This window comes from Acartia tonsa, chromosome 15, assembly GCF_053477335.1.
Source record: "Acartia tonsa isolate MP-2025a chromosome 15, ASM5347733v1, whole genome shotgun sequence".
In the NCBI taxonomy this organism is placed as follows: Eukaryota; Metazoa; Arthropoda; class Copepoda; order Calanoida; family Acartiidae; genus Acartia; species Acartia tonsa.
The window spans coordinates 18965397-18975661 of record NC_137274.1 but is presented as its reverse complement, the minus strand read 5'-3'; the positions used below and the strand labels follow the sequence as shown (position 1 = coordinate 18975661).

The window sequence follows — 10265 nt, the reverse complement described above, 5'->3', positions numbered from 1 at the left end:
TCAATTTTTTCAGTGAGGACCTGAAGGGGAATTTTGTTTTCTTAAGCAGTTAATATTGTCCAACGATGGGGGTTGAGGGGAGTTTACCCCCCTCAAACTTTGAAACCCAAAGCCCAATCTGTCCTACTTTTGATTCCTGTGACGTCATAAAAATGAGGGAGATGAGAGGAGAAGTGGGAAAAAAAACCCTAACAAGAGATGTAGAATCCCTTATTTTTATGACGTCACAGGAATCAAAAGTAGTACATATTGGGCTTCGTCCCCTGCATACAATTTTTAAAAAATTACCCTGTTTAAACCTCTGAACCCCTCGTTTTACCCCCATTAAAATAAAAAAAACTTGAACGTCCCTAATTGTCAGTATCCTAAAAAATGCCCAGTTGAGCATCACCCTCTCTTGTTATGTTAGAGGCCTCTAGGAGCACATAACAACTACCCCAAACCCCCTACATTTTTAAATTTTAGTTTTAAAAAGAAAATTATAAAAGAAAATTATATTTTTTTCTAGGGGCGATTTTTCTTGGGATGGTGAAGGTATCCTCCCTTAAAATAGTTATATATATTACCAGGATGTATGAAAAGCTACATTGTATAGGAGAACCATATTGGTTCAGCGGTTAGCAAGATTCTTTGGGCCACAGTAAAAGTGTCTGACTATGACGTCAGAAAAAATTAACAATTAACCAATGAGAAGCCAGTATTCACAATGGTAAAATATATAGCGGCCTCTCATTGGTTAGTTGTTAATTTTTTCTGACGTCATAGTCAGACACTTTTACTGTTTTCGATTCTTTGATACAAACAGACAGACACACACAAATAGATACTGTTACTTTTATATAACACCACGGGGGTAAAAAAACTAGTTTTAATCTCATAATTGTACATTCTATATCCGCGGAAAGCCGTTTATAATACGATACGAGAAATAACTATTATTTCATCAGGTTTAGCTACTTTTAAAAAAAATTGTTTGATAAAATGTTACAAAACAAGGATGACAACATCCATAAAAGCAAAGCTATGAAACGGTAGGACAAAAGGATATTAATACTTGTATTGTGTCAGAACTGAATAATTACAATATAAATGAATATGAAATTGTGAGAAAATTTGTTGAAAAACTTCTAGATACAGCATAATGTTTATGGGCATATTTACATTTTTAGGACTTGATTATAGAGTTGCTTTGCTTATAATATTGTACTTTGTTGTCCCAGGAATCAGTATGCCAAACGGACCGTCCCTAATTATAGAAAAGCTTAGCTTATAAAAAAAACTTTTTTTACCATATTTTGATTAGAGCTTGTCATATTTTTCTCTATTGTTAATCTTCGTTTTTATGGATATTTTGATTCTAGTTAAACCAGGGGATCTAAAGGGATAAGACAATGACTTATAAATTAATATAGATCTACAATGATGATACACAAAATTACCCCCTCTGTTAACTAAAATTAGTGGTTGAAACGTTTGAACACTCAACTTGATGAATCAACCAATAAGAAGTCCCTAAAGATGTTATGGCAACAAATAAGAAAACGTTATTATAAAACTTTGGGGTCTGTCTAGTGTAATAAACAGCTGATTGTCGTTTCTCTCTCTCTGAGATAAACCAAGAAAACTTCATTTAAAATTTTTAAATAAGTTTTTAGGAGATTTTTCAAAATTATTTTGGAAGATTTTTGAAATGCTTTTATTTTAAATATTTGGGTATTGTCAGTTTCATAACATCGCCTCTTAAGGGCGTTTCGTCGTTTTTCACAGTAGCTTTTGATTAAGCAGGTTAATTTAGGTAAGGTAAATGTTAATGATTGTCCCGAAGGGTTAGAGTCACAGGGGCTAGAAAAACCGACAATAACCAAATATTGTTCTTTGAAAAAAGCTGAAATCACTCAAATTAATATTAAATAATTTAAAATCCTTACTGTTAAAAAATACATATCTATATGAACGCAATAGTTATTTATCGTTTTGTATTATAGATGTGGTATTCGGCAACCGTGAGCCATGCCTATGGCAACCGTGACCGGGGTTCGGGGAAGGGCCAAAGGCCCTCCCCCGAGTCCTGGGGAAGGGGTCTGCCGACCCCCTCCCTATGCCTAAAATTAATGATTGATTCTGACAGCCTTATTATGGTTAAGCTGTATTGTTAATTCCCCCCACCCTTTCCAGGGATGGGGGATCATTATTGCCCAAACTGACTATTGTATATGTATTATATTGCTTTTATTTATGATTATTTATTCCTATCTGTGTAGCTATTGTTTGTTGTATATAACTTTAGTAATCCTTAGACCTTCAATAAAGGAACAACTGAATAGACTCTGTTTATTATTTAGTGATTGCTAGAGAAGCGTAGCTTCTCTATAGTATAGGTGTCCACGTCTGTTCACACTGCCGTAGTCATTTGAACTCTGGTGTCTGCCATTTATCCTAGGCGGATACCACAACTCTTGGTGACAGCTGTGTGAGATTACGGCAAACCACAAGTGTAGAGCAGACGCGCAGCTGAGGCTAAGGTACTCCCAGCAGTGAAACTGGCAAAACTGACACAAGCAACCTGAATTACCCACCCTGGATAGCAAGGTCTAACTCTGTATCCGGCAGTTGTGGAAGCGAAATCTAGCGAGATCGGACGAGAGACTGCGGAGAGCAGCGAAACTTGACGGAGAACCGCGAGAAGCGCCGACATCTAACGGAGAATTGAGCGCTCAAGGGCTGAAACAGGCCTGCGGACGGGCTGAAACAGGCCAACTAAGTGTAAACGGCTGAAAATAGGCCAACATTTACTGCAAGAGATAGCAGGATTCGAACCAGCGGCGCTGCAGGATGGGACATTCCCTGCCGCCACCAGCCGGATTCGGATACACGGCGCTGCAGGATGGGACATTCCCTGCCGCCGACAGACTGAAACAAGCCAAGGATTCGAACCAGCGGCGCTGCAGGACGGGACATTCCCTGCCGCCACCAGCTGGATTCGGATACACGGCGCTGCAGGACGGGACATTCCCTGCCGCCGATAGGCTGAAACAAGCCAAATAGCTGCGAGCTGCGAGCAAACATACGAGTGTAGTGTACCAAGCAGAGGAAACTACGTCGACTCCAAGTATCCTGAGAGGCTACAGCGCAGCCACCCATCTAGAAAAGCAGATATTATATCACATTGTAGGGATTACCACCCTAGTGTGAAGGCTGAACAATAGATTTATGAGCAAGGATTGGTAAACAATTTGTTGTGTATTGTGATAAAACTAAAAATAGAACAGGCTTGGTAAGCAAATCTGTTGTGTATTGTGATAAGGCCAAAAATAGAACCTAGATGTAATATAACAATGCATTGATAAACAATCTAACCACCCCAAGCCTCCAGCACAACAAATACACCCCTTATTCCAGAGGAAAGGGAGGGGCCCACCATCCATTGAAGAAAATACAATCGAGGTGACATAACAATAAGCCCAGGATTAAGGAAAAGGGCACAATTACCTCACCACACAGTTACCTCAAACCCACAGCACTCCCCCCTCTCCACAGGGGGAACGGACGGTTTTACCCCGTCCCCTCACGCGCTTCCCCCCTCCTACCCACACTTGACTAAGTCCGCCCACGGTGTGGAGATAGCGACCGGGAGAACAGAGCGCCATTTACGGGTCGCGCAGCAGAGTTCGGGACGCATAACAAAATTCAACGGACGAATAAGACAAAGCGGACCAATGAGAGAGCGGGTTGAGGGATAAGTGCGCGTTTTACCTGTGTGCGCGGATTTGACGGTGCGTAAGCGCGTTGCAAGGAAAGGATATTTCACGCACACACACACACACAGGAGCGGAGCTACTCCATAGCATCTAACAGAGATATTTTTAGAAAACAAGACTTACAAGCTTCTCCCTCCTATCTATAGTGTGATAAAGGAAAACCCAATCAGTTCCTGACAGCAGTTCCGACCCTCAACAGCTATCTACCCCTACCAGCCTACTCTACAACTCAGAAAAAACTAGTGACAAGTACATCTAAGTTACATCTTTGTAGTTAAACTACCAACCTAGTGATAAACAGTGTTGGCTGCTAGGCTAGAAAGCCTCAAGTGTAAACCATTTATAGTATTGACTTAAAACTTCGTGTCCCGCCGCTGAACCGTTGACCCGATGGAGCAGCCGCAAGCGCCAGGAGGCGACCAAGCCCAAGGATGGCTCCAGGATGATCCAACCGGCTCCAGCCGAGTACCGCAAGCTGATGCTGAGTAACCTGCCGGAGTATAGAGGACCGCCCAAGCAATCCTGGAGTTCCCACATCCGCAGACTCGAGATGTCATGGGCGGCTTACCGCGTGCCTCCCCATGACACACTAAACCGCCGCAACGCCCTTTTACTGTCACTGGTGGGGCAAGCGGCAGAGATGGCCTCTCATCTGTTTGGCGAGGCAGGCCAAGCCTTGACATACGAACAAGTCAAGGCCGAGTGTGAAATGTTATTTCGTCCAGCCTTTGAATCCCAGACTTTGAAGCAAGCCTTCAGGGATTACAGGCAACACTCGACAGAACCTATACAAGCATACATATCCACAAAGTGTGCCTTGTATAGGGAGGCCTACAGCCATGAGGACCTTGAATTGTTGATAGACGAATTAAATCGTGGCAATCGTAACGCTAATGTGAAACGTGAAATGATGAGTCATGAGATCGCCACGGTACCTGAGTACACGAGGCGAGCCATGTTCACCGTCACAATGATTACCAAGCAGCTGAAGGAGGGTGTGTGCCTAGTGGACGCCACCGACGGGCTCACGGGATCAGCCAGCGTCCAGTTGCCCCACTACGACGAGTCGGAGCCAATGGAGATTGGCGCCTTGGCTCCGGGTCTCCACCAGATGGGGAAGGTCGCTCCAGATGACAAGACTTCAGGCCGCTGTTACCGCTGCCAAGGGAAAGGCCACCAAGCCCGAGACTGTCGCCTATGGAGGTCAGCCTAGAAGAGAGACGCACCCAGCCACGCCGTGACCGTCCTGCCAAGTGCGACCGTTGCCACTATGCCGGCCATACGGCGGCCGAGTGCAGAGCCGACTGGGACCAGGTAGCCGGCCGGAGGCGCACTGCGGACAAGGGCGCTCCCCCAGGAAAGCCCAGCAGAGTAGCCAACATGGAAGGGAGCGCGCCCCCAGCAACACCTCAGCAAGCAGCCGCCCCCAACGCAGCGGGCCGAGCCGACGGAATGCCGCAGTTTGGAACCGTCCCAGCTAGAATCAACGTACTGGGAGGAGCGGCTGAACCCAACCGGGTTGGCCTGGGCTTCAGCCTCAACCACCTGGGGCCGGAGTTTGTGCAGCCCAACAACATCGCCGAGCCAGAAGTCCTGAGGCCCCAGCCCTTCAGCCTAAACATGATGGGGCCTGCCCGACCGAGCCTACCCAGCAAGAGTGGAGGGGCGCTACCCACCGTCACTGAGACGGTGTACGGAGAGGCCCTGGCAGCCGTTGAACGAGAGAGGCAGGAGGCGCTAGCCAGCGCATCGGAGTCGATGTATGGGGCGCCATCCGGCGCCGCCACCTGCGATGACTGGGGGGTGCTATCCAGCGCCCCCACCCTGGCGCCTGGGGCGACAACCGTCGCCGCCACCGAGATACCTGGATCCTGGAACGAGCCAGCAGTCCCAGAGGAAGGGGTGACAACCGTCACCCCCAGCCAGCCAGCGCCACCAGCCCGTAGGGAGAGCCCAGCCATACACCATCCAGCGCCCGCTGCCAGCCGAGGGAACCCAGCTGCCCATCACTTCCAGTCGAGCCAGGATAAGTTAAATTTGACAAATGTATTGTATCCAAAATATTGTAACCCCCCAACCTTGCCTGTGCCTCCTGCACCAGAGGCTGGGGAGATTGAAATTTGGGGATATAAGGACTTGCCTGTGCCACATGCACCTGAGTTCCTAGGGCAGGGGAGGGACGTAATTCAGGGCGAGCCTGTGCCACACGCACTTCAGCCCCATGCCACTGGGCATGCCATGGACAAGGGAAGGGACCCCTTGGGGCTAGGGGAGCCGACACCCAGGCAGGCGCCAGTCGCCTGTCAGTCTGTCATTGGGGAGGGTATTGGGATGCCTCGGGCACCCAAGGATAACGCTCAATGGAAATTTGTATCCAGCCAGGAGCAACCCAGCCGTGTCCAGCCCCAAGAAGCAGCCGTGGCCCGAGCCGAAGATCCCCAGCCGCGTGTGCGAGGTAGATGGCTGTCTGGTAGCTTCTCACACTGGTGGATGGTTCTGTGGGGACTACTGCTCGCAACCGTGTGGCCTACAACTAGCTACGTCCTGGTAGGGTGGGACTGCGCCAACCCCACCCACGTCACAGCCTACAACAAGGAGAAGATGTGTAGCACGGAACCGCTACACCAGGAGGTGCCCCTGGGCCACGAGGTACATGTCCTGCAGCAAGTCAAGATTAGGGAAACAACAGGATATAGCTGTCAGCTCACCGTGTCCCAGTGGACATTTAGGTGTGGGGTATGGGGTCACCTCAAGGTGACCTTGGTCCCCACCCTCATGAGGCCAACCAAGATTGATCCAGAAACGTGCCGAGACCTGGCCAGGAACCGAGTCTACACGCTGCCAGGCAAGACCCAGCCACTGACGTTCCAGCTGAACCATCCCCTGTTCTTCACCCTCGACATGGTGGGCGCCTTGGTCAACAGCCCTGAGGGGGTGGGTTGTGAAGGGGAGGACGTCCATTTCGAGGGCCAGCTGTACCGCAATGAATTAGTGCTCCAGGAACGACGGCTGCTGGTCAAGGAAGAGACCTACGTAGTGGAGGATGGACGGGTGGAGTCCCAATCTGACCACCTGACCCTAGAATGTCCCCATTCTGAGCTGTCTTGCATTACTGGGGAAGCCACCTACGTGTGGGACCACCTGGGGAGAGATTGCCCCTTGAGGCTGATCCGCAGCCTCCAGCCTAGCCTAGTGATGGATGCGTTCCTGGTTGACCATCAAGCCCAGTTCTTCATCAACATGACCACCCCCACCTCAATAGTGAACTGCGACTTTGAGGCCCATGCCACCAACCACCCAGCATTGTTCGTGGCAGCTGACCCGGCCGCGGCAGCGCTGCCCAGAGTATCGGCCAGGGATGTGGATGTTCCCCTGCAGGCCCAGATACATGCAGGTTACATTGGATTTACCCTGGAGACACGCATGAAAAGCACAGCGGCAGAAGAAGTAGCGGCCAATTGCTGGAAGCCCCAGCAACTAGACCCGGCCCACCCGGTGCGTGTCCAGGGGAGCACGTTCTCTGTGCTGAGGGGAGATGTACTGCTCCAGCTTACCTGCCAACGCAACAAATATGTTGTCCGTGAGAGCAATGAATGTTGGGACAAAGTACCAGTGGAACCCACAGGATTCGTAGACGCCGTGACAAGAGTGTATAGCGGCCACGCCACCAAGATTCCCTGCTCCTCCACCTACCCCCTAACTGTGCACGCGGAGGAAGGCTGGATAGAGCTAACCCCCGCACCTAAGAAGAGGCCACCCCCGCTGGATACGCCCAAGCAGCTGCTGACAGAACCTTTGGATGACTTTAGTTCGGGAGGCTTGTATTCGCAGGCTGAGCTGAACGACTGGCAGCAGCTGCTAGCGTTCCCAGCGTATAAAGCCGCCATGCTGACTGGCCTGTCTTATGGCTCATGCGTTCAGCAAGGTAGCTGTTCGGCCACCGGAGACCATGGGATCGTGTCCTACAATATCGACCGACTGGCGGAGGAAGGAGAAGCCGCCCTGGATGTCTGGGCTGGGTTCAGACAAGCTATTCACGAGTGGGATGATGGCGCAGCCATACTGTGTTTGCTATTGTTGATCCTCAAACTGCTGGGGGATTTAACCATCATTTCCCTGGCAGCCGCACAAGGAGGTGTACGGGCTGCCATGAATGCGATGTCACAAGTGTTCCTGTACCATCCAACCTTGTACAGGAAGGCCTTGGCCAGAGCCCGACTCACCCATGCCAAGTCCCGGGACTTTTCAGTAGACTGGGATGCCATTCCTATCGGCCGGGAAGCAGCCGAGGAAATGGTGTCCATGCAATCAGCCGACAGCGGGCATGACCGCCCAGGCAGGCCTGGACCACCCTCTGGAAAGCCCCGCGGCCCCTCGGGAGGCCAGGCTGTCGCTCAGACGGTCAACTTGGTAGCCAGTGCCCCAGCCGCTGCCAACAACAACCAGAATGCCCCGTTACTGACCGGCCCAGCAGCGGCTGTGCCCCACGCCAACCTGACACCTGCTGGCGCCGAGCTACGTGTCCAACCAAAGCCAGCCTCTACCTTCTATCCCACGTTGGGAGCCCATCAGCCCTGAAAATCACCACTAGGATTCCATTGAATCATTATCGTTTGTATATATCTTAGCCCTAAGGAGCGGGCCGAAGGCCTCAACCACTGTCGGAAGTCTGGTAGGGAGACCCCCTCCCAGCCTTCCGAGGGGAGAGTTGTGGTATTCGGCAACCGTGAGCCATGCCTATGGCAACCGTGACCGGGGTTCGGGGAAGGGCCAAAGGCCCTCCCCCGAGTCCTGGGGAAGGGGTCTGCCGACCCCCTCCCTATGCCTAAAATTAATGATTGATTCTGACAGCCTTATTATGGTTAAGCTGTATTGTTAATTCCCCCCACCCTTTCCAGGGATGGGGGATCATTATTGCCCAAACTGACTATTGTATATGTATTATATTGCTTTTATTTATGATTATTTATTCCTATCTGTGTAGCTATTGTTTGTTGTATATAACTTTAGTAATCCTTAGACCTTCAATAAAGGAACAACTGAATAGACTCTGTTTATTATTTAGTGATTGCTAGAGAAGCGTAGCTTCTCTATAGTATAGGTGTCCACGTCTGTTCACACTGCCGTAGTCATTTGAACTCTGGTGTCTGCCATTTATCCTAGGCGGATACCACATAGACAGCTTTCCGCGGATAAGTTTAATTTAATATACCTTCCAGTTTGGCTTCGAACCGGTTCTCGGTACTAAAAAATCATGTATTGTATCGTATTACAGACAGTTTTCTACGAAAATTGAAATAAAAATCTGAAAATTAATAACAGTTTTGCTTGCCAAGGCTGTTGGCCCCTCGGGGCTAACAAAGCTGGTTTTAATCTTAAATTTTTTTTATCTTATTATTCGCAGAAAGCTGTCTATGGTAAGATGCTATTATTCTATTATTGCTCCATCCTTATACTAAAGTAACAGGATGTCTGTCTGTCTGTTTGTCTGTGTGTGTGTTTATGTTTGCACCAAAGAATCTCGGTAATCGCTGAACCGATCGGGTTCTCCATAACAGGGTAGCTTCTCATAGGTCCCGGGAAGGTTTATAACTATTTTTGGGGAGGGTAACCCCACCCTCCCGAGAGAAAAATTAATCCCCCCTGACAAATTGCTGCAAAATCGTGTCAAAAATGATCCATGTGACATCATAAAAATCAGAAGAGGGAGGTGGAGAAGGAGAAGTGGGAAAGAAAAACCATAGAAAAAGAGATAGATAATCCCATATTTTTATGACGTCACATTGATGTTTTCATAAAAAAGTAACAGGATGTCTGTAGCGAACCACAAATTTTTTATTCAATGCTTATTTCACAACTATTCCAAACTAATTGAGAAATGATGAGAGTTTTTTCTAAACCTGTCTAGCGTATTTTACAAATAACAAGGATGACAACATCCATAAAAGCAAAGCACTGAAACTGTAGGACAAACGAACATGAACACTTGTATAGTGTCAGAACTAAATAATCAGAATATAAATGTACAAGAGTCGAAGCAAAATTGTAAGTAAATTTGTTAAAAAACTGCTTTATTCAGGATAATGTTTATGGACATACTTACATATTTAGAACTTGATTATACAGTTGCTTCGCTTATAACATTATACTTTGTTGTCCCAGGAATCAATATACCAAAAATCAGATCAATCGGATGATTATATCACATAAAAATTTGTTGTTAAAAAAGTAAAAAAATCAACATGTTTAAAATGGACGTACGGAAATTTTGCTAATGATTATAGAGTTGATACGCTTTCTAAATCGTACCTAACTACTAAAGGAATCACCAAGCAAAATTTGAAATCAATAACATGCCTAAATTAACGAAAAAGCTATCCGTTACGGACGGACGGACGGACGGACCGATCTAATTATTGAAAATCTTCGCTTTTAAAAATACAAAATATACACAATTGGTTGTTTTATACACTAGTAACCAAAGTTTTATAATATCATTTTCTTATT

At 47.7% G+C, this 10265-nt stretch overlaps 1 protein-coding gene across 1 annotated transcript in view; it reads right to left on the bottom strand.

The window, feature by feature from the left end:
• The window catches only part of LOC145307202 (uncharacterized), a 360433-nt gene that overhangs the window by 319889 nt on the left and 30279 nt on the right, over window positions 1-10265 (bottom strand). The gene's annotated exons all lie outside the window — the stretch shown is intronic.